Source organism: Balaenoptera borealis, assembly GCF_965194805.1.
Source record: "Balaenoptera borealis genome assembly, chromosome: 2".
In the NCBI taxonomy this organism is placed as follows: domain Eukaryota; kingdom Metazoa; phylum Chordata; class Mammalia; order Artiodactyla; family Balaenopteridae; genus Balaenoptera; species Balaenoptera borealis.
This window is the reverse complement of record NC_138867.1, coordinates 91,639,090-91,660,666: the sequence shown is the minus strand read 5'-3', so window position 1 is coordinate 91,660,666 and position 21,577 is coordinate 91,639,090. Positions and strand designations below refer to the sequence as shown.

At 36.8% G+C, this 21,577-nt stretch overlaps 1 long non-coding RNA gene across 1 annotated transcript in view; it reads right to left on the bottom strand.

The window, feature by feature from the left end:
- LOC309622539 overlaps positions 1 to 16,322 on the bottom strand; it is a 65,222-nt gene extending 48,900 nt beyond the window's left edge. Inside the window, exons 1-2 of the long non-coding RNA XR_014240952.1 lie at positions 7,146 to 16,322; positions 1,844 to 5,704 (exon numbers count right to left, since the gene is read on the bottom strand). This is a non-coding gene — a long non-coding RNA (uncharacterized lncRNA). The remainder of the gene's footprint in view (positions 1 to 1,843; positions 5,705 to 7,145) is intronic.
- Between the last annotated feature and the right edge of the window lie 5,255 nt (positions 16,323 to 21,577).

Sequence of the window (21,577 nt, the reverse complement as noted above, 5' to 3'; positions counted from 1 at the left end):
ACCCAGGAAATGTTTTTCTCAAGGACCTAGGAATCATTTTGAAAAGTAAACACTGAAGGATAAAGTGTCCCACTCTCCCAGTTTCTGTGGAGGGTAGGTTGAACTTCCATGGGTGCCAATTAGCAAACACAGTTTGACTAATCACAGAAAAAAAAATTTGCACACTCAGGAACAACTAAACGTGCTCACAAACCCTGGTGATCAACCTGCTCTCTCACATCATCCAGTACTTTTCCACTAGCTCACCCTCAGGGTTTAAAACCCTCTGCCGTTTGTTCCAGTGAGGCTAAGGATCCAGACTTGCCCTGGGCTCTCTACCTCATTGCTGGGAATAGTATCAGAATAAAATCAACTTCTGTCTGCTCATCTTATCCTGTGCCCATATTTCTTTTTTCTGTAAGAAGCTCCACTCTGGCTTTGGAGCCTCCCTCTTGGCCATGAGTGCTCCTGTCAACATCTAGTCTAGTACAGTTTCTAAAACCTTCAAGGGGTAATGAATTGCAGGCTGATGAAACTTGCAATGGAAGGGAAGTCCATCTACACTTGGAGCCCTTTAAGGTACAAGAATGTCTATCCCCTAATATCTTCCTCTTGTGAGTCTACCTCCTGCTGACCTCCAGGGGTGAATTGGTGTAGCAAAGTGTAGTGGTAACGGCCTCATATTTGTTCCTAGTATGCATGGTCTTTTGCAATGTGACTTTGCCACCTCTCCTGTCAAGAGATGCAGTCTTCTTCTCCAACTCTTGAATCTGAGTATGGTCTTATGCCTTGCTTCAGTTAATTGGACACTAGCCAATATGCCAGAAGTAGAGTCTTCAAAAGTGTGCATTGGCAGCTACTGAGCCTGCGCATCTGGAGCCTGTGCTCCGCAACAAGAGACGCCGAGATAGTGAAGAGGCCCGCGCACCGTGATGAAGAGTGGCCCCTGCTTGCCACAACTAGAGGAAGCCCTCGCACAGAAATGAAGACCCAACACAGCCAAAAATAAATATAATAAATAAATAAATAAAAGATTACTATTAAAAAAAAAAAAAAAGTGTGCCTTGGGGCTTGCCCTTTCTTGCATGCTATGGGACACATACTGCCTCCAAATAATGAGAAGCCATGCAAAGAGATCCCAGCCATCACAGCTTCTCCGGCTGAGTTCCCAAGCATCTTAGTGAGGCCATTCTAGTGTGATCTATTACATCCCAAAACATCTAGCCAGCCTACAGAATCATGATACATGATACATATCTGAGTTGCACTTTTTAAAAAATATAGTAAAAGCTGATAACGTTAGGATGTTACATTTACTAAGAAAGCGTGAATGAGTTCCCAAGCATGAGAAATGATGAGAAGTTAGCTAGAGAAGGAGGGGTATCCAAGAAAACATTCCTTCATATGGTGAGCCTCAAACCTGAAATGTTAGCTGGAATTTAAAAGAAATTTTTTTAAGTTAATTCAGAATCTCATAGAAAATCAATCTCTCTGTTAAGACTAAAAATATCTCAGCTTTGAACACTTTTTTCATTCTTATTAGACTTGAGAGCATGCCCATTGATCTAGCAAGAGCAATTTGCTAATAATTAGGCTGGCAAGGCAGGCTTGAGATTATTACCAAAAGGGTGGGTGAGGGGCCCCTTTAGTTCATAAAAGTCACAGGCCTAGAGAGAGAAAAGATGAAGAAGCAGCAGCAACCAAAAATGCCTCTGTTCCCTAAAATTCAGGTGAGATTAAACTCTATCACAGAAAAAAGTCATCCCATGCAGTATTCAATGCTGTCTGCAGAGAAGAAATGGTCTTTAAGTTCCCCTCCCAAGAGATCCTACAAACTCTTACATTCCTTTCACATTACACTTACCTCTCCTCCTCCTCCTCTTCCTTTTTTTTCCTTCTTCTTCTTCTCCTTCTCCTTCTTTGCTTCCATGAATATAAACAATATGCACTTGTCCATATCTCCCATTAGACCTGAAGTTCATTGAGTGCAGGGTCTGTGCTTAATTCATGTTTTTATCTCCTTCAATACAAGGTACAGAGAAGGTGCTCAATAAATGTGTGCTACATAAATGAATGGAAGAGGACAAGTTCTATGTAATACAGGGAGTAATATCCAGATAACTCTGTTCCTGCTCCTAAGGCCTGAACAGGGAGCTTGGCAAACAGCGGCCACCTTTCTTCGTATGAATTAAAGTTTATATTACAGAAAGCTGCCATAATGCATGAAAATGTGTCATATTTTTTCATGAGGGCACCTGAAATTCCTCCAGGAAAATCATGACATGATACATCTATAATATGTCTGTTTGAATGAATTCCTTTGAGTAAATTCCAGATAGTATTTGTTACTTGTATCCCTTCTTTTCGTTTGGGAGAACAAAAGCCTCAGCAGGGAACAGACTTCATGATGTTCCAAGACAAAACTTTCAGAGACAGCACATGCCTAACAAGATACAACCCAAAGTAAATATTTTTTGGAAGCTCAAACTAATTAAAAACAGTATTGTTTGCTTTCAACCGGTTAATAGGGTGAGATTATTTTTACTGTTTCAGTTTGCTTATACCCCAAAAAAGAAAAAAAAAACTATCCCTTTCCTTATAAAATATTTATTGTTTTATATTTTAAAAGAAAGAACCAAGTCAACTTTATTTTGAAAGGCACATTAAAAATGTAAGCACAAAGCACAGCGCACATTTCACAGAAGATAGAAACAGCTACAATTTTTTTTCATCTACCAGAAGAAATCAAATGAAGCCAGTTTGCCTCTGGGGTTTTAAACATCATTACAATTCATCTTAATAATGAAGTTAAAATTAACTGAAAAAATACAAAATGGGGGAAAAAAAATCCCTCACATCACTTACATGGGTTTATTCATGGGAAAATGGATAAAAATAATATCCTTCGGGTATGGTTAAGAAAAAAATCAAAATAACCAGTATATAGGTGACCCATGATTGAACCACACCTTAGGCATTTTGTGTTTATAGAAACATAAACTAATGCATGACACACACACTTTATACCCGTATGTAAACATATGTTCAGAATACACACATATACACCCAACAAAAAATAAATGCAACCAAGAGATCTTTAAATTATATTCAAAAATACTACACTCAAGGTGATCTACTTACCATGGAATTCTGTTTCTGATACCGCATATAACTAACCACAGGAACTCAGTTCTGCTTCATGTAAGCTTCCCAGTTGTCACTGTGGAATCTTTCTGTTGAGGAATGAAAAGACAGATGAAAAGGTCAAAAAGGTGCATCTCCACTCCACAGGGCCCTCGAATGTCTCCATGAGCACTCCTGCTTTGACTTCCATCCTCCCCCTCTGAGAGAAAGAACAAAACAGGTGCTTGCTCCTTGGAAATGGATAGGGGATTTGTTTTTTAACCAATTAAATCCTTTTCAGAAAACTAAAGCTGTCACATTGAGGATATAATGATGGTAACAATAATGAATTACAGAGCCAGGTTACACACTAGAAGATGCAGTGTTCGCTTGGCTATCAGATGGGAACTCGGCTTACTGATTCATACTCTTCGGTGGTACAGTTCAGAATTCAATCATTTCTCTTCAAACCAGCAAATTACAATATTTTGGTTTTCATTGAAAAAAATAAAAACCTGTAAGTTTCCTGAAGAGGTATGCAAAGTTACAAATTACAGGAATGAACCTATTGATTTGCTGTTATTGTTGAAAGTGGGAGAGATAATTGACTTAATATTTCTTAATATTAAGCTTAGTATTTCTTCAGTGTTTTGGAGAAACCAAACATAAAGAGCAAAGTATACTAGGAAATAGAGAAAGCCCAAAGTCTCATGGAGTTTTTGCCTTTTCAAGTAAACAATTCCAGAAAGGCTGAGGATGAAATCAAGACTATTTGTTCCTAACACGGAGGGATCATTCTCTGTCTCTCTCTCTCTCTCTTAATAACCATCACCTCTAATTAATCTGAGTTTTCACCCTATCATTCTGATTCCTTTAAATATTTAGCCTTTTTTTCATACTACAAATGCAGAATAATAATAAGGTGTCAAAAAGTCACAATTAACACATTATTTGTTCCAAGATTTTACCATTGGTGACCTGGTTGTATGGTTAATTGTAAGTATGGTTTGAGGAAACACTCCAAAATTTACATGCTACCTGTATAACTGAGTAATATATGTACAGAAAATAATACATGCACAGAAAATTTTCCCACAAAGTGTTTATTTACCTAATAAAAACAGAGATGACAACAGGTGGAGAAATTAACATGAATGGGGGGCTTGATATCTAAGTAAAGATTTTAAATGATTTAATACTACTTCTCCATTGAAAAGATAAGGAATCATAGCAAGTGAGCAGTTCAGAATATATGTGATGGAAATCTATGGAATCATAGAGTTCTAACATACATATGTAATGGCTTAGATGTCACCCCCAAGTTAAGAATAAAAAAGGTGCTTTGTATCACTCAGCTGGTTATTTCATAGAACACAGTATATTCATTCTATTTTCCTGTACAAGGCAGTTTAGCACAGTGGCATATGCAGAGGCTCTGAATTCATACTGCTGGTACCCAGATCCCAGTTATTCACTTGCTACCTGTCTGATTTTGCACAAATTTATATTGCTTTCTGACATGAGTTTCATTTGTAAAATGGAGATAATTCTATCCATTAGTGTCCAATCAGGAGCTAGGAATTACATAGTAATGTGAAGGGGAAAAGTTTAAAATAAAGGATTGACCATAGCAGGGTGTTGGAGTTAGGAAGGAATGGGAAGCAAGCATGAGGACGCTAAGGAACGTAGGAATAGCAGATATAAGGAACAGATCTCAGGGTGAGATTGAACACCCAAGGAAGCAGCCGCGCCAGGGCTGAGATCCAGACTTCAATAGAGGGGACACATCCGTGGCTTGCTGGATGACAGAGAAGTCACTGTGGTTTCTTACTAGTATAACTTGCTGAAAATCCAGCATCTGCAATATACCAAAAACTTACTTTCTAGGGTTCCAAGGAAAGCTGTTCATGAGGAGGTGTCTCAATGAAAACTCTCCACTATAAAGGTGCACAAGGGGAGAGCCAGGGGAACCTGAGGGCCATCAGCTGCTAGAGAAGCTGGACATACTTCAGCAACCTACCTACTGAACACACTGAAATCAGAAATCACCTCCTAAAGCCTCATAAAGGCTGTACCTCCTAATACTATCATACTGAGCACTAGAATGTCAACATATAAATTTGAGGGGGGGGACACATTCAGATCATAGCAGGCACCAATTTGTTTTCACTACTTTTTAAAACTCTGAAATAATAATCCTAAAGATCACCTCACCTCCATGAATGGAATGAATAAGATTGTCACCTCCTTGAGGACAAGAATGATGTCTTCATTTAATTGGGTGCAATAAATCCTTGCTATACTGTTGCAGAATGCAAGAGTTGGTGCAAAAAAGAAAATTTGGCTAATACAATCTTCAATCCAAAAGAGCCTTCAAAATCCATGCATTGAATTACTCTGTCCCACATCTCCAGTAATGAATGCATGATACTAAAGAGAGTGTACAGGTATTTAGCAATAACTAATAACGTCCCAGAGAACTCAGTACTTGGAGAACTCTTGTGTAGTACATAAGTCTCTTCACTTACAGGGAACTTTTCCTCTCCTCCAATAGGTAACCATCCCTCCTCACTCTTTGCTCTCGACTTCCCTTCTTATTTATCTGAAAGAAAGGGCACAATCAGAAGAAAAAGACTTATTTTCCCAGCATTACATCTAAGAACCCACAGACTCTGTTTACCTACTATCTCAACATTTGTCCTGTCCATGCCCATTTTCAAAGGTCAGTTCCTCAAAATGTGCACTGGACCACACTCTCTCACCTATTCAAGGAATGTATCTCCTCTTCCTCCCACATCATAATTCCTACTCTCTTTACAGTTCTAATAACATACAAACATGCTATAATATTTCCTATTTTTAAAGTCTCTCTGATGCCCTCATACTTTTTATCAGCTGCTCCCCTTTATAGCAAGAATCCCTGAAAGAGTTGTAGGTATGCTCCAATTTTCTCTTTAACATTTTGATCCCACCACTACTTTGAAATTCCTTTAGTTGTAGTCACAATGACTGCATCTTGCTAAATCCAATGATCACTTCTGCCTCGATTTGTCTGGTCCTCCAGTACAATAATATTTGACAAAGTGAACATATTTTCCTTCTTGAAAAACTTTCTTCACTCAGCTTTAAAAATATCAAATTCATATGGAAATTTCCCCATTCACTGATTATATTTACTGACTCCTCTTTCTCTTAATGTTACAGTGCCCTAACCCTTACTCCTAAAATGGTTATTTCCTATCAAAATAATCTTATCCAATTTGACTGTATATACTGATGATGTCCACGTGTGTAACAACATCACTTACTTCTTCTCTTAGTTTCAGACTCATTTATACAGCTACCTTCTTGGTATTTAAATATTTGGTAGGAAGTTCAAAAAGAGAATTCTTGATTTCTCGCACCTAAAACACAAATCTGCCCATCCCCATGTCTCTCTCATCTCAAAATTGGCACTACCCTTTAACCACTTTCTAATGCCAACATGATAACCTTTGATTTTTCTCTTTTCTTATCATCCCATATCTAATCCATCAGCAAGATAGGGTCATCTTGACCCTATCTTTAAAGCATATCCTGAGCCCAACAGCTTCTCACCACCTCTACTTTTATCTCTCTAGTCCCAGGAGCCATCATTTTCTGGCTGTACTACTTTAATAGTCATCTAACTGGACTACCAGCTTCTACTTTTTCCTTCCATAGTTTCTTGTCCCCATGAAGGCTGACATGAACTTTTCGAAGTTACCTCGTGCTCCAGAGCAAAGAATAGCTAGTTTGAAAATCTAGTTTTTCTTCTTCTTGCCTTCACAACTGGATTACATGTTACAGTTTCCCTTGCAGTTAGGTTTAGTTGTTAATGCCTTTTTAGCCAATGAAATATAAAGAGAAGTGATATTTACCACTGCCAAGTCTAAACTCCAAACGCTTCTATACATGATTCCCATGTTCTTTTTCCTTCTTCTAGGCTTGAGACAGTAAGCATGCAACTTGCCTCCATATGAATTTTGTAAGGAACAGGTAAGAGTAAATTCTTATGTCCTTACCATTCTCATAGTCATCCTGGATGCAGGGTATGGCACCATCAGGACTGGAACAGGACTATATTTTCCCTTTATCCAGAGAGCTGTGACATCTAGGAACACAGCATTAAGTCTCTCCCTCTGAGAAATTGCCATGTATTGGATGACTGGCTCCACCTCTTTCTTCCTTCTTAAAAATAATATAAAGAAAAAAATAGAAAGTCAGAGTTATTTTGCTCTTGATGCTTATATCCTTACCAGATTTGTAAGGAAACTTTAGGGGGAGACGTAGTATGGAAAACTCAGCTTTTGTTTCAAATATATTGATAAGGTTTGGTCTGGTTGTGCACTTCCAAAACACTTTGTACCACTAAATAATATTTGAGAGCTACAAGTAAAAACTCTTGATTCAAAATGTTTTAGTCTATGTTAGAATATTCCAAAGATGAAAATCAATCTCTACTCTAGAAACAGAGAATGATATCAAAAATTGAATTAAATAGGAAAGTAGTGACAAATTTTCACTTTGAGATAAACGTGTGAGACTAGCTGACAACAGGAGAGCAAGTTCAGATTCTCACTCCTCTAGTGGTATGGTCTAACAGGCATTTAGCTAGCTGAATAGGGCAGGAAAAGAGGGTCTTCAGCCTACACCTGAGAATGCACTGAAGTCACTAAAACTATCATTGAAGACTTGAGGTTTCCTATCAAATTTGGGGATTTTTTTTTCTTTCAAGGTGATCAGCCTAGACCAATAAAAAATTTTGTCTCAAATGGCCCAAAGGCTAAGTGCTGGAAACTAAAACTAATCTCTGATAACATGAATATAAACTATTAAAATTGCTATGTCTGCACAAAACTTGGAGGTTCTCATTTCTCGCAATCAAGTGTCCATTGGAGATTTTAACTCATTTTCATTTTGCTGTTACCAAGAAGAATAAAGTCTAACACCTGTGTCTTCAAGTAAACCACAAGACAGCCACTTAGGTTTAGAAAACATAATGTTACATCACCACAGTGCAGGAGTAATACCTATGCTTCAGTGCCTAGAGGAAAAAGAGTACCACAGCAAAAAAAAAAAAAGTAAATTACTTTTGATTTTTCATTTGGTATTGAGATTTTTACTCTTTACACAATTCATTGCACACGTAACCAAAGGGGGAGAAAGCATCAACTAATGGGTGTTTTAGATGTGCTGTAGAATTTATGCAGCTACAATGGACTTAGTAAATTAGACAGTAAAAGTTAAACTTTTTCCTCAAGAAAACTATGAACATCAATCTTAATCCAGATCCATGAAAATGAAAGGAAGGAAAGTTAGGCATTAAGGTCTATTTGAATACATTCTATCTGCAGCGTGAAAAGCAAGGATAGAAAGAATATTTTATCTAATAAAAGATTAATGTGAGAACACTTCTCTGAGTGATAACCGCATTGCTTCCTCTCAGAGCTAATTATGCCTTTGAATCGCATTCAAACAGAAAGATACAAAGTTACCTTCAGCAAATACTTATTTTAATTGTTTAATAGTGAATACTTTTTTTGAGATGATTGAGTTATTTCTCTGAGAGATATACAATCCATCTGTCCTCAGTGGAATATTGAAGATGAACAATGTTATTCCTTCGGAAGAAAGATTTGGAATAGTGTAACTACTGACATCAGACTGTTTTTGTCAAGAGAGAATTTTAAATTTTACTTATTTTGGCCATTAAATTATTCTATGGAGTTTTTGAATGGACAAAACTCAGGAATTAATCCACAGCTGTGGTCTGTATCTTCACATAGAAAGATATGAGGTCTTCTGTAACCTAATTTCTATACACCCATACAGAGCACTGAGAAGCTAGGGCTGAGATTGTCTTATCATCCAATCTCACTTGGAACTCCAAGAAAATACATATACATATTAGTATCTCTTATAAGAGAGACTGATATCTTCTAACTGCTCAGTGGTAGAAGTGGCAGAAATGATGGCAGTGGGTTATCTGGTGGGGTGGAGTACTTTGTTACTGAAATTGTCTAGAATTTATGGTACATAGTGATAATAAATTATAACCCAACTTTTAGTAGGTATTATTATTTTAAAATTCTCCTCAGGCACTGCACCCCTGACAGGTGCGTATAGGGCAGACCACTCCACTACCACTACCTGGGTATATCATTTAGTGTAACTACTTGATGCTCATTATCCTATCGAATTCTCTCAGCCAGGGAAAGGAAACTCAGAGGGCAAGTAAACTGCCTTACACAGTTACTCAACTAGTTAAACAAAGTACTACAGTTACCAACTATTAAACAAGTTACTCAACTTATTCGACTAGTAACTGGCAGAGCCAGGATTAACACCAATTAAAACCAAGAGCTTCCTGATGCCAAAGCTTGTATATTAACCATTAGTTAGGCTGTTCAAATGAGTCACCTGACTCTCCCAACTATCATCTCCTTCTTCATTCCTTAAACGTCACTTTCCCAGTATGGAAGTACTCAGTCTGACACAAAACTAACCGAAATGACATTTGCACCCTAACTTTCCTAGCGATGCGGGAAACGTTTTCTTATATGAGTCCTGCTGTAGGAAAGAGCCATGCATGTGAGACAGGGAGTATATTGGCCTTTCCTCCTCTGCCAAGGACAGAGCAGAGAGAGGAGAGTGAGTCTGTAGGAATAGTGTACATATCATCAAACTGCTACCCTACGTGAAGCATGCATCCTCCCTTAATTTGAGGAAGGTGTAGACCCCTCATCACCTATCTCAGACTCAGTTTACTCTCCCTGAAGTCAACAAAACTTTATAGGAAGTAACATATCAGATAAAAGTGTACAGTGGATTTTCTACTTCCCTCATTGTCTACTGATTTCAAAATTAAATTCATTAGAACATTTTCGTACCACAACAATGATGAGATTAAATAACCCACGTTTTAAGAAACGTACTTAAGAAGACTTCTGTAATTTCTTCATCAGGCTGTAAACTAACCAGAGCACTCCCAAGTGGGTAGTTTACCTAAAAGGGAACGGACGTGTCCTCACAGCCAATATTGTGGGAAGGATATGAGGAACAAAGTCTTAGACCGAGGTGGAGAGAAACCTGCTTCTTTCTCAGGGAATGGGGTTATCTGGACTCCTAGATGTGGAAGTACATGGTGCACTTACGGTGATGGTTAGTGAGCTGCTGCAGTCACAGAGAGCCATGCAGCGATGAGACAGGAAATTAACTCTCTCAGGTCCCTAGCTCAGGCTTGGGCCTAAGTCTGTGCAATAGCTGGACTCAGTTAATATACCACGCAGTTAATTAGGCCAAGACGCTGACCACAGGCAAACCTCTCTGTAGCTTGCGTCATTATCACTGATATGAGAGTCAGGATGCCACGCCCTCGTGTCTTCAGTTAGATTTCCCTAGTGTTTCTCAGTTGAGACCTTCCCCCACAGTACTTCCCTATCTGATAACCGGCTTTAACACATGTGTTTCTGATCCTGAGTACCTGAGAGACAGTCAACAAGTCTTACTGTGCAGCCTTTATTTGGATCTCCGTTTTCTACACTACAAGCTGCAGAAGATTCCCTTTCAAAAACTGGAGACCTATACAACCCCTCTGGAAAGATAGTTGACAGTCTCTATCAAAATAAATAAATAAACACAACCTATGATACCATAATCCCACTCCTAGCTACACAGCCAAAAGAAATGTGCACTTATGTTCACCAAAAGACCTTCATGCTAATGTTCATAGCAACACTATTTGCAATAGCCAAAAGCTATTGGAAACAATCCAATTAGAATGGATATATAAAAGGTGTTATATAAAAATAATGGATTACTATACAGAAATAAGAATGAACAAACTACAGCGTACAGTAACATGGGTGAATCCCATGAATATACGAAGAAAAAATAAATAAGTAAAGGCAGACACAAAATAGTATATTGCATGATTTCATTCTTATGACTTATAAATACAGCAAAACTAATTTATGATGTTAGAAATCATGACAGTGGTTACCGTGATGGAGAGGGATAAATAATGACTAGAAGGGAGCATATAAAGGATTTCCTGATGTGCTGGTAATACTCTCTTTATTGAGAGATAGGTCTTTTTACATGAGTTTGTTCAGTTTGTGAACATTCATGGAACTAAATGTTTAAGAGATGTACACTTTTCTTAATATTACTATATAGTGCTACAATACCTGAATTTTAAAAGTATACTTCAAACTAACACAACATTATAAATCAACTATACCCCAATAAAAATTTAAAATAAATAAATAAATTAAAAGTATACTTAAAAGTGATAAAACAATTGAGTCTTTAAAAACCCGGAACTCTGCCTTGCTCTTGACAATATCCCTCTCCCCATCCCAGGCCTCACCACCTATTGCTTTTGGAGTCATGAAAAGGCTGATGGACAAATCCTCTGGAGTGAGTCTTGCTAGCCTCCCTGAACTGATAAATACTGCCCTTTGCCAAACTCAAATCAACAGCTGGAATCAGGATTGGCTCACTTTTATTACTATAAAATATCAAATTCCATGGAGACCACATCTTGCTTTCTCAGCTGAAAGTCTAACGTCAGGTCAACCTACCTCCATCCTTCTTCTTTCCATTTATTCACACAGTTTTTATTAAATTATCCTTTAATAATTTCAACTATGTTGGGCATTATGCTCAACTATGAGGATAAATGAATTCATGGTCCATATAACCTTCCTCTGCCTCACTTCATTCCTGTAGCTTCATAAGCTCCCCCTCAAACTAATCCACCTGATATGGCAAGGCATCTCTGTCCACCATAGTTCATGACAGGTAATCACAGAGATGCAGATGGACCATGGCTGTCATAGTGACTGAGTCATTCAGTCAATCTATTCTGAAAGAGGTAAGAAGGTATGTGAATTAAATGAGTCCATTACATGATTCTAGTGTATGTAAATAAAATTTTCTTAAAAAAGAGTTAGAACCAGAAATGTACTTTTATTGTCTGCTTGTAATTTATTTTTTCTTGTTTGGGAACCTAAATGCCTAAGCAGTTTTTAAATGTTTTTTCCTCTCATTCCCATGAATTAGGGAGTCCAGTTAAGTGGAATGTGGACTCCAGGAAGCATGTTTTTAAGGCCTAAAAAAAAGGAGTCCATAACATTTTTCTGTGAATTTATCAGCTTCATTAATTAACAACTTATTGAGTTTAATAATGTCAAGTAATAATACAGCCCATTAACTATGATTTCAGTTTTTCAGAATAACACACATAGCTATAAATGTACCAACCTTTTGGGTAAAACTCATGAAAATTTTATAATATTACCATGTTGCCAGTTTCAGTTTCATTCCCAACAAACCTAACAATTGAAAACTCTAAAAATACTTTATATTTGTTGGAATATAGATTTGGACAATATTTGACATATCAACACCTAATGGGAATTGTAAATATCCTTTTGAACTTATCACTTTTCAGGCCAGTCTCAGTGATGACCCCCACTTATATTATAAATAATTTTAGCACAAAAGAATAACCAGACTCTTAAGGCTACAGATTATCTACACTTGTTCTCAAAGAAGCTTTGACATTTCCAGATACATACGCATTCACTGATACACTTCTGCCCTTTGCTCAGAAAAGATACATTTCCAGACATATAACCCACAGATGACAAAGATTTTACTTTACCTCCAATCTGATCTTTATTTTAAATTCCCTTTAATTAGTTTCAGCAATTTTTAGGCAACCTTACAAACAAATGGTCCCCTCCCCTTCCCTCCCTTTCCCTTTCCTTTCCACAAACATTTACTGAGTGCTTCCTATTTTTCAAACATAGGTGATACAAAGACAAATAAGACTCTCTGATCTCTACCACTATAAAATTTCCACCAATCTACCAATTTCAAAACACATGAATTCCCTTAGCATTCTGGAACTTGACTGACTTTAGTTTCTAATGAGTAATCGAAGCTTCTTTTAAAATCCAGCTTTGCGACAGATTTTGCATATTCTTACATGCTGCAAGTGAAACAAAGGGTAAGCATTCCTCCATCATCTCCTTTCTTACAATATCTCTTTGACCACCATCCTCTCATCCACTCACCCATGGACTTTCATGGCCAGGTTGGTGAGGTGATTTCACTAGGAATCCCAAACTATTGGAAAAAGCTATACATCCTCCCAGAATCCCCAGAGTAATTTTTGTGCCGAGATTCTTCGGACAATTATATCTCACAGATGAGGATTTGGGATAAAAAGCAAGGCACAGAAAACTAACCTTGACAACGTGATTAACCATACCACCTGCATCCTACTTTGGTTCTCCTCTACTTAGTCCTAGAACATCTATGGGATCTGTTGTTTTAGAGATATAGTGATGAGAGAAACAGCCTCTAATTTCTTAGTAACTATAAAATCATGAATAAATATGTTATAACTATCCCATCTGATTTTTCCCAATCAATTTTCAACTTGATTTCATTTCAGGGTTAATACTCAGGGTCGTTTTATAGGCAGAAAATGTCCCTGAACTGAATTTGTTGCCTCTCAGTCTCTCAACAGGCTTACCACTCCTGGATTAGAATTTTAATTGCGCTAACATTAAGGGCTACATTTTTTTTCTGGTTGGGGGCTGTCAATTAATACTAATAATATGTGAGTTGTGGCATAGCCTTAAATTCTTTGAGTAGATTGATAGCTGCTTAAAGGAAAACACAGTGGTGATTTTTTTTCTCTTTTTGCTTAAATAACAGACATTTATTTTGTCACAGTTCTGCAGGATAGAAATCTAAGATCAAGGTGGTAGCAGGAATGGTTCCTCCTAAGGCCTCTATCCTTGGCTTGTAGATGACCATCTCCTCCCTATACCTTCACATGGTCTTCCCTCTGTGCATGTCTGTGTCCTAATCTCTTCTTTTTTTTTCAAATTGAGGGATAATTGACATGTAACATTATATTAGTTTTAGGTGTACAACATGATTCAATATTTGTATATACTGCAAAATGATCACCACAATAAATCTAGCTAACATTCATCACCATATATAGTTACAAAATTTTTTTCTTGTGATGAGAACTTTTAAGATATCCTCTCTTAGCAACTTTCAAATATGCAATACAATATCATTAACTGTCATTTCCATGCTGTACATTATACCTATAGGAATTATTTTTTAACTGGATGTTTGTATCTTGTGATCACCTTCATCCATTTCACCAACTCCCTCCATCCTCCATTCCATACTTCTGGCAACCACCAATGTTTTTTGTTTTTAAGTTCATTTTTGTTTGTATTTTTGTTTCAGATTCCACATATAAGTAAGATCATACAGTATCTGTCTTTGTCTGACTTGTTTCACTTAGCATAATACCCTCAATGTCCATCCATGTTGTCACAAATGGCAAGATTTCATTCTTTTTTTTATAGCTGAATAATATTCCATTGTGTATAAATACCACATCTTCTTTATCCACTCATCCATCAACAGACACTCAGGTTGTTTCTATATCTTGGCTATTTTAAATAACGCTGCAATGAACGTTGGGATGCAGATATCTTTTTGAGTTGGTGTTTTCTTTTTTTTCAGATAAATATCCAGAGTGGAACTGCTGGATCATATGGTAGTTCTATTTTTAATTTTTTGAGGAACCTCCATATTGTTTTCCACAGTGGCTACACCAGTTTACATTCCCAGCATCACTGCACAAAAGTTCCCTTTTCTCCACATCTTCACCAGTGCTTGTTATCCCTTGTCTTTTTGATAGTAGCCATTTAACAGATGTGAGTTGATAGCTCATTGAGGTCTTGATATACATTTCCCTGATGATTAGTGATGCTGAACACCTTTTTATGTACCTGTTATCCATTGTGTTTCTTCTTTGGAAAAATGTCCATTCAGGTCCTTTGCCCATTTTTTAACCAGACTATTTTTTTTTTGATATTAAGTTGTATAAGTTCCTTGTGTATTTTGGATATTAACCCCTTGTCAGATACACGGTTTGCACTGGATGTGTTAACTAACCTTACTGTGGTAATCATTTCTCAATATATACATATATCAAATCATAATGTTGTACACCTTAAACTTATATAATGTTATATGTCAATTATATCTCAATAAAACTGGAGAGAAAGAGAAAGGAAATAGGAGTACAGAACAAGCAGGAAAAATTGAATGCACTTAAAAAATGGTAGATTTCAATATAAATAGCAATTATATTACATATAAATGGAATAAGTGCTTCAATTATAAGAGAAATATGATCAGACTACATAAAGAAAGTTATAAGCCTATGCTATTACAAGAGACGTCTAAAATAAAAAGATACAGAAACCTCGAAAAGAAAAAGAAGACCCTATAAATGCTAACCAAAGGAAAACTGATATAGCTAGATTGATATCAGAGAAACTAGACTATTAAGAGAAAGCATTATCAGTGATACAGAGAAAGATGTCAAAATAATAAATTCAATTCACCAGGAAACTATTTATATCTATCTGAAATTATGTCTTCAAAATATGCAAGGCAAGAATTAACAGAAATAATAAAATATGATCTAAATAAATGGAGAGAGAAAATGTTTCATAGATTGAAATACTCAGTATTGTAAAGCTGATGATTTTTTCAAAAATGATTTTAAGAATTAATGCACTCATAATCAAAATCCCAATAAGTATTTTCTGGAACTTCACAAGTGGATTTTAAATTTTATGTAGAAATGCAACCATTATCTGTAAATAACTTTTTTTCCAATCCCATATTTTATTTATACATCCATGTTTTAATTTACTGATTTTAATCTTCCAAATGATGTTGAATAGAAGGAGCTCTGCTGGACCTCCTTGTCTTGATACTGATCTCAGAGGAATCAACATCATTAAACTGATGCTTTAAAAAACACTTTTTTTATCAGAGTTAAGGGAGTTCTCTTATAGTCACTGTCTTCTACATTTTTCTATAATGAATATACAATATATGTTTTTCAAAAGTGTTTTCTACATCTGTTTAGATTATATACAGGTTTTCTTTTTTATTCCATTACTGTGATGAATTACACTGACTGGCTTTCATATATATGTATTAACCTTGTTTTCGTAAAATAAAGCCGCACAGTCATGGCATACTATCATTTTTATGTATTGCTTGATGTGACTTGATAACATGTCATTTTAAAAGTTTTACATCCATGTTTATGGGTGAGATTGACCTATAATTTTTCTTTTTTTTTTTTTTAAACATCTTTATTGAAGTATAATTGCTTTACAATGGTGTGTTAGTTTCTGCTTTATAACAAAGTGAATCAGTTATACATATACATATGTTCCCATATCTCTTCCCTCTTGCATCTCCCTCCCTCCCACCCTCCCCATCCCACCCCTCTAGGTGGTCAGAAAGCACCGAGCTGATCTCCCTGTGCTATGCGGCTGCTTCCCACTAGCTATCTATTTTACATTTGGTAGTGTATATATGTCCATGACACTCTCTCACCCTGTCACATCTCACCCCTCCCCCTCCCCATATCCTCAAGTCCATTCTCTAGTAGGTCTGTGTCTTTATTCCCGTCTTGCCACTAGGTTCTTCATGGCCTATTTTTTTTTTTTTTCCCTTAGATTCCATATATATGTGTTAGCATACTGTATTTGTTTTTCTCTTTCTGACTTACTTCACTCTGTATGACAGACTCTAACTCCATCCACCTCATTACAAATACCTCCATTTCATTTCTTTTTATGGCTGAGTAATATCCCATTGTATATATGTGCCACATCTTCTTTATCCATTCATCCGATGATGGACACTTAGGTTGCTTCCATGTCCTGGCTATATAATTTTTCTTTTAATGTCCCTGTCAGGTGTTAATATTAAGATTTGTTAACTATATAAACTGAGTTGGCAAGTATTTCCTCCTCCTTCCCCCTTTATTTTTGGTCTCAGAGTTTTGCTTATTTTTCCTTTTTTTTTTTTTTTTTTTGAGATTGCTGTTGTTTCTTAAATATATAGTAGAAGAAAGGTATGGTAAAATATCCCACTGTGAATATGATTTGTCTAATTTTCCTTTTAGTTTTGTCAATATTTGTTTTATGCAACATATACGTTTAGAATTATTACCCCTTACTAATAAAATTAATATATACCATTATAAAATAACCTGACTTATCTTTAATAATGTTCCTTGCCTTTGTCTGATATTAATCTAGCAAGATCAGTTTTCCTGTTAGCATTTGTATTATATATTTTTCTACCCTCTTTGCTTTCAAATGTTCCATGTCTTATATTTTATGTGCATCACTTGTAAGCAGCATATAGCTGTTGTCTCTTAGTCTAGTCTCACAATCTTTATTTTCCAGTAGCATCAGGTAGCTCATTTACATTTAATATCATGACTGATATATTTGCAATTAAATCTACATCTTACTAACTTTTTTTCTATTTCTCTTGCCTATACTCTGTTCCTTTTTCTCTCCTTCCTTGTCTAATTTTGGATCGATTGATTATCTTTTAGTATTCCATTTTCCTCTCCATTAACTCAGTAGTTGACCATCTTTTACTCTTCTGTCAGTGATTTCACTAGATTAAAACATTCCTCCTATCTTTACCAAGTCTAATGTTCCTTGCTACTCTCCCTCTTTTTCCATGTTAATGCAGGAACCATACAACAACTACTGTATATCTTCCCTCTCTTGACCTACATGCTATTCTTGTTATGTATTTTAATTCTATATCTATTTTGAATGACAGTTGACTTGATTTCACTGCTTTATATAGTAATATTAATGGATTTACCCTCATAGCTACCAGAAAAAAGGCCAAATATGATAAACCCCCAGCTCACTTAATACTCAACAGTGAAAAGCTGAAAACACTTCCTCTAAGATCAGCAAAATAGATTGGTTCAAGATGGTGGAACAGAAGGACATGTGCTCACTCCCTCTTGCGAGAGCACCAGAATCACAACAAACTGCTGAACAATGATTGACAGGAAGACACTGGAACTCACCAAAAAAGATACCACACATCCAAAGACAAAGGAGAAGCCACAATGAGACAGTAGGAGGGGTGCAATCACAATAAAATCAAATGCCATAACTGCTGGGTGGGTGACTCACAAACTGGAGAACACTTATACCACAGAAGTCCACCCACTGGAGTGAAAGTTCTGAGCCTCATGTCAGGCTTCCCAACCTGGGGGTCAGGCAACAGGAGGAAGAATTCCTAGAGAATCATATTTTGAAGGCTAGCAGGATTTGACTGCAGGACTTTGACAGGATGGGGGAAACAGAGACTCCACTCTTGGAGGGCACACACAAAGTAGTGTGTGCATCAGGACCCAGGGGAAGGAGCAGTGACCCCATAGGACACTGAACCAGACCTACCTGCTACTGTTGGACGGTCTCCTGCAGAGGCAAGGGGTGGCTGTGGCTCACCATGGGGACAAGGACACTGGCAGCAGAAGTTCTGGGATGTACTCCTTGACTTGAGTCCTCCCAGAGTCCACCATTAACCCCACCAAAGAGCAGGGTAGGCTCCAGTGTTGGGTTGCCTCGGGCCAAACAACCAACAGGGAGGGAACCAAGCCCCACCCATCAGCAGACAAGCGGATTAAACTTTTACTGAGCTCTGCTCACCACAGTAACACCCAGCTCTACCCACCACCACTCCATCCCATCAGGAAACTTGCACAAGACTCTTAGATAGCCTCATCCACCAGAGGGAAGACAGCAGAAGCAAGAAGAACTACAATCCTCCAGCCTGTGGAACAAAAACCACATTCACAGAAAGATAGACAAGATGAAAAGGCAGAGAGCTATGTAACAGATGAAGGAAAAAGATAAAACCCCAGAAAAACAACTAAATGAAGTGGAGATAGGCAACCTTCCAGAAAAAGAATTCAGAATAATGATAGTGAAGATGATCCAGGACCTCGGAAAAACAATGGAGGCAAAGAGCGAGAAGATGCAAGAAATGTTTAACCAAGACCTAGAAGAATTAAAGAACAAACACCTAGAAGAATTAAAGAACAAACAAACTGAGATGAACAATACAATAATTGAAATGAAATATACATGAGAAGGAATCAATAGCAGAATAACTGAGGCAGAAGAACGGAGAAGTGACCTGGAAGACAGAATGGTGGAATTCACTGCCATGGAACAGAATAAAGAAAAAAGAATGAAAAGAAAGGAAGACAGCCAAAGAGACCTCTGGGACAGCATTAAACACAACAACATTCACAGTATAGAGGCCCCAGAAGGAGAAGAGAGGGAGGAAGGACCCGAGAAAATATTTGAAGAGATTATAGTCGAAAACTTCCCAAACATGGGAAAGGAAATAGCCACCCAAGTCCAGGAAGCACAGAGAGTCCAAGGCAGGATAAACCCAAGGAGAAACATGCTGAGACACATAGTAATCAAACTGACAAAAATTAAAGACAAAGAAAAATTACTGAAAGCAACAAGGGAAAAACAACAAATAACATAGAAGGGAACTCCCATAGGCTAACAGCTGATTTCTGAGCAGAAACTCTACAAGCGAGAAGGGAATGGCACCACATATTTAAAGTGATGAAAGGGAAGACCCTACAACCAAGATTACTCTACCCGGCAAGGATCTCATTCAGATTCAATGGAGCAATCAAAAGCTTTACAGACAAGCAAAAGCTAAGAGAATTCAGCACCACCAAACCAGCTCTACAACAAATGCTAAAGGAACTTCTCTAAGTGGGAAACACAAGAGAAGAAAAGAACCTACAAAAACAAACCCAAAACAATTAAGAAAATGGTAATAGGAACATACATATCGATAATTACCTTAAATTTGAACGGATTAAATGCTCCAGCCAAAAGACATAGACTGGATGAATGGATATAAAAACAAGACCCATATATATGCTGTCTACAAGAGACCCACTTCAGACCTAGGGACACATACAGACTGAAAGTGAGGGGATGGAAAAAGATATTCCATGCAAATGGAAATCAAAAGAAAGCTGGAGTAGCTATACTCATATCAGATAAAATAGACTTTAAAATAAAGAATGTTACAAGAGATAAGGAAGGACACTACCTAATGATAAAGGGATCAATCCAAGAAGAAGACATAACAATTATAAATATATATGCACCCAACATAGGAGCACCTCAACATAAGGCAACTGCTAACAGCTATAAAAGAGGAAATCGACAGTAACACAATAATAGTGGGGGACTTTAACGCCTCACTTACACCAATGGACAGATCATTCAAACAGAAAATTAATAAGGAAACAGAAGCTTTAAATGACACAATAGATGAGACAGATTGATTTGATATTTATAGGACATTCCACCTGAAAACAGCAGATGACACTTTCTTCTCAAGTGCACAGGAAAATTCTCCAGGATAGATCACATCTTGGGTCACAAATCAAGCCTTGGTACATTTAAGAAAATTGAAATCATATCAAATATCTTTTCCGACCACAACACTATGAGATTAAATATCAATTACAGGGAAAAAAACGTCAAAAACACAAACACATGGAGGCTAAACAATACGTTAGTAAATAACTAAGAGATCACTAAGAAAATCAAAGAGGAAATTAAAAAATATCTAGACACATATGACAATGAAAACACGATGATCCAAAACCTATGGGATGCAGCAAAAGCAGTTCTAAGAGGAAAGTTTATAGCAATAAAATCCTAATTCAAGAAACAGGAAAAATCTCAAGTAAACAATCTAACGTTACACCTAAAGGAACTAGAGAAAGAAGACCAAACAAAATTCAAATTTAGTAGAAGGAAAAAAATCATAAAGCTCAGAGCAGAAATAAATGAAATAGAAACAAAGAAAACAATAGCAAAGATCAATAAGACTAAAAGCTGGTTCTTTGAGAAGATAAACAAAATTGATAAACCATTAGCCAGACTCATCAAGAAAAAGAGGGAGAGGACTCAAATCAATAAAACTAGAAATGAAAAAGGAGAAGTTACCACAGACACTGCAGAAATACAAAGCATCTTAAGACACTACTATGTCATAGTAACTCTATGCCAATAAAATGGACAACCTGGAAGAAATGGACAAATTCTTAGAAAGGTATAACCTTCCAAGACTGAACCAGGGAGAAATAGAAAATAAGAACAGACCAATCACAAGTAATGAAATTGAAACTGTGATTAAAAATCTTCCAACAAGTCCAGGACCAGATGGCTTCACAGGTGAATTCTATCAAACATTCAGAGAAGAGCTAAAACCCATCCTTCTCAAACTCTTCCAAAAAATTGCAGAGGAAGGAATACTCCCAACATCATTCTATGAGGCCACCATCAGCCTGATACCAAAACCAGACAAAGATACTACAAAAAAAGAAAATCACACACCAATATCACTGATGAATACAGATGCAAAAATCCTCAACAGAATACTAGCAAACAGAATCCAGCAACACATTAAAAGGATCATACACCATGAATAAGTAGGATTTATCCCA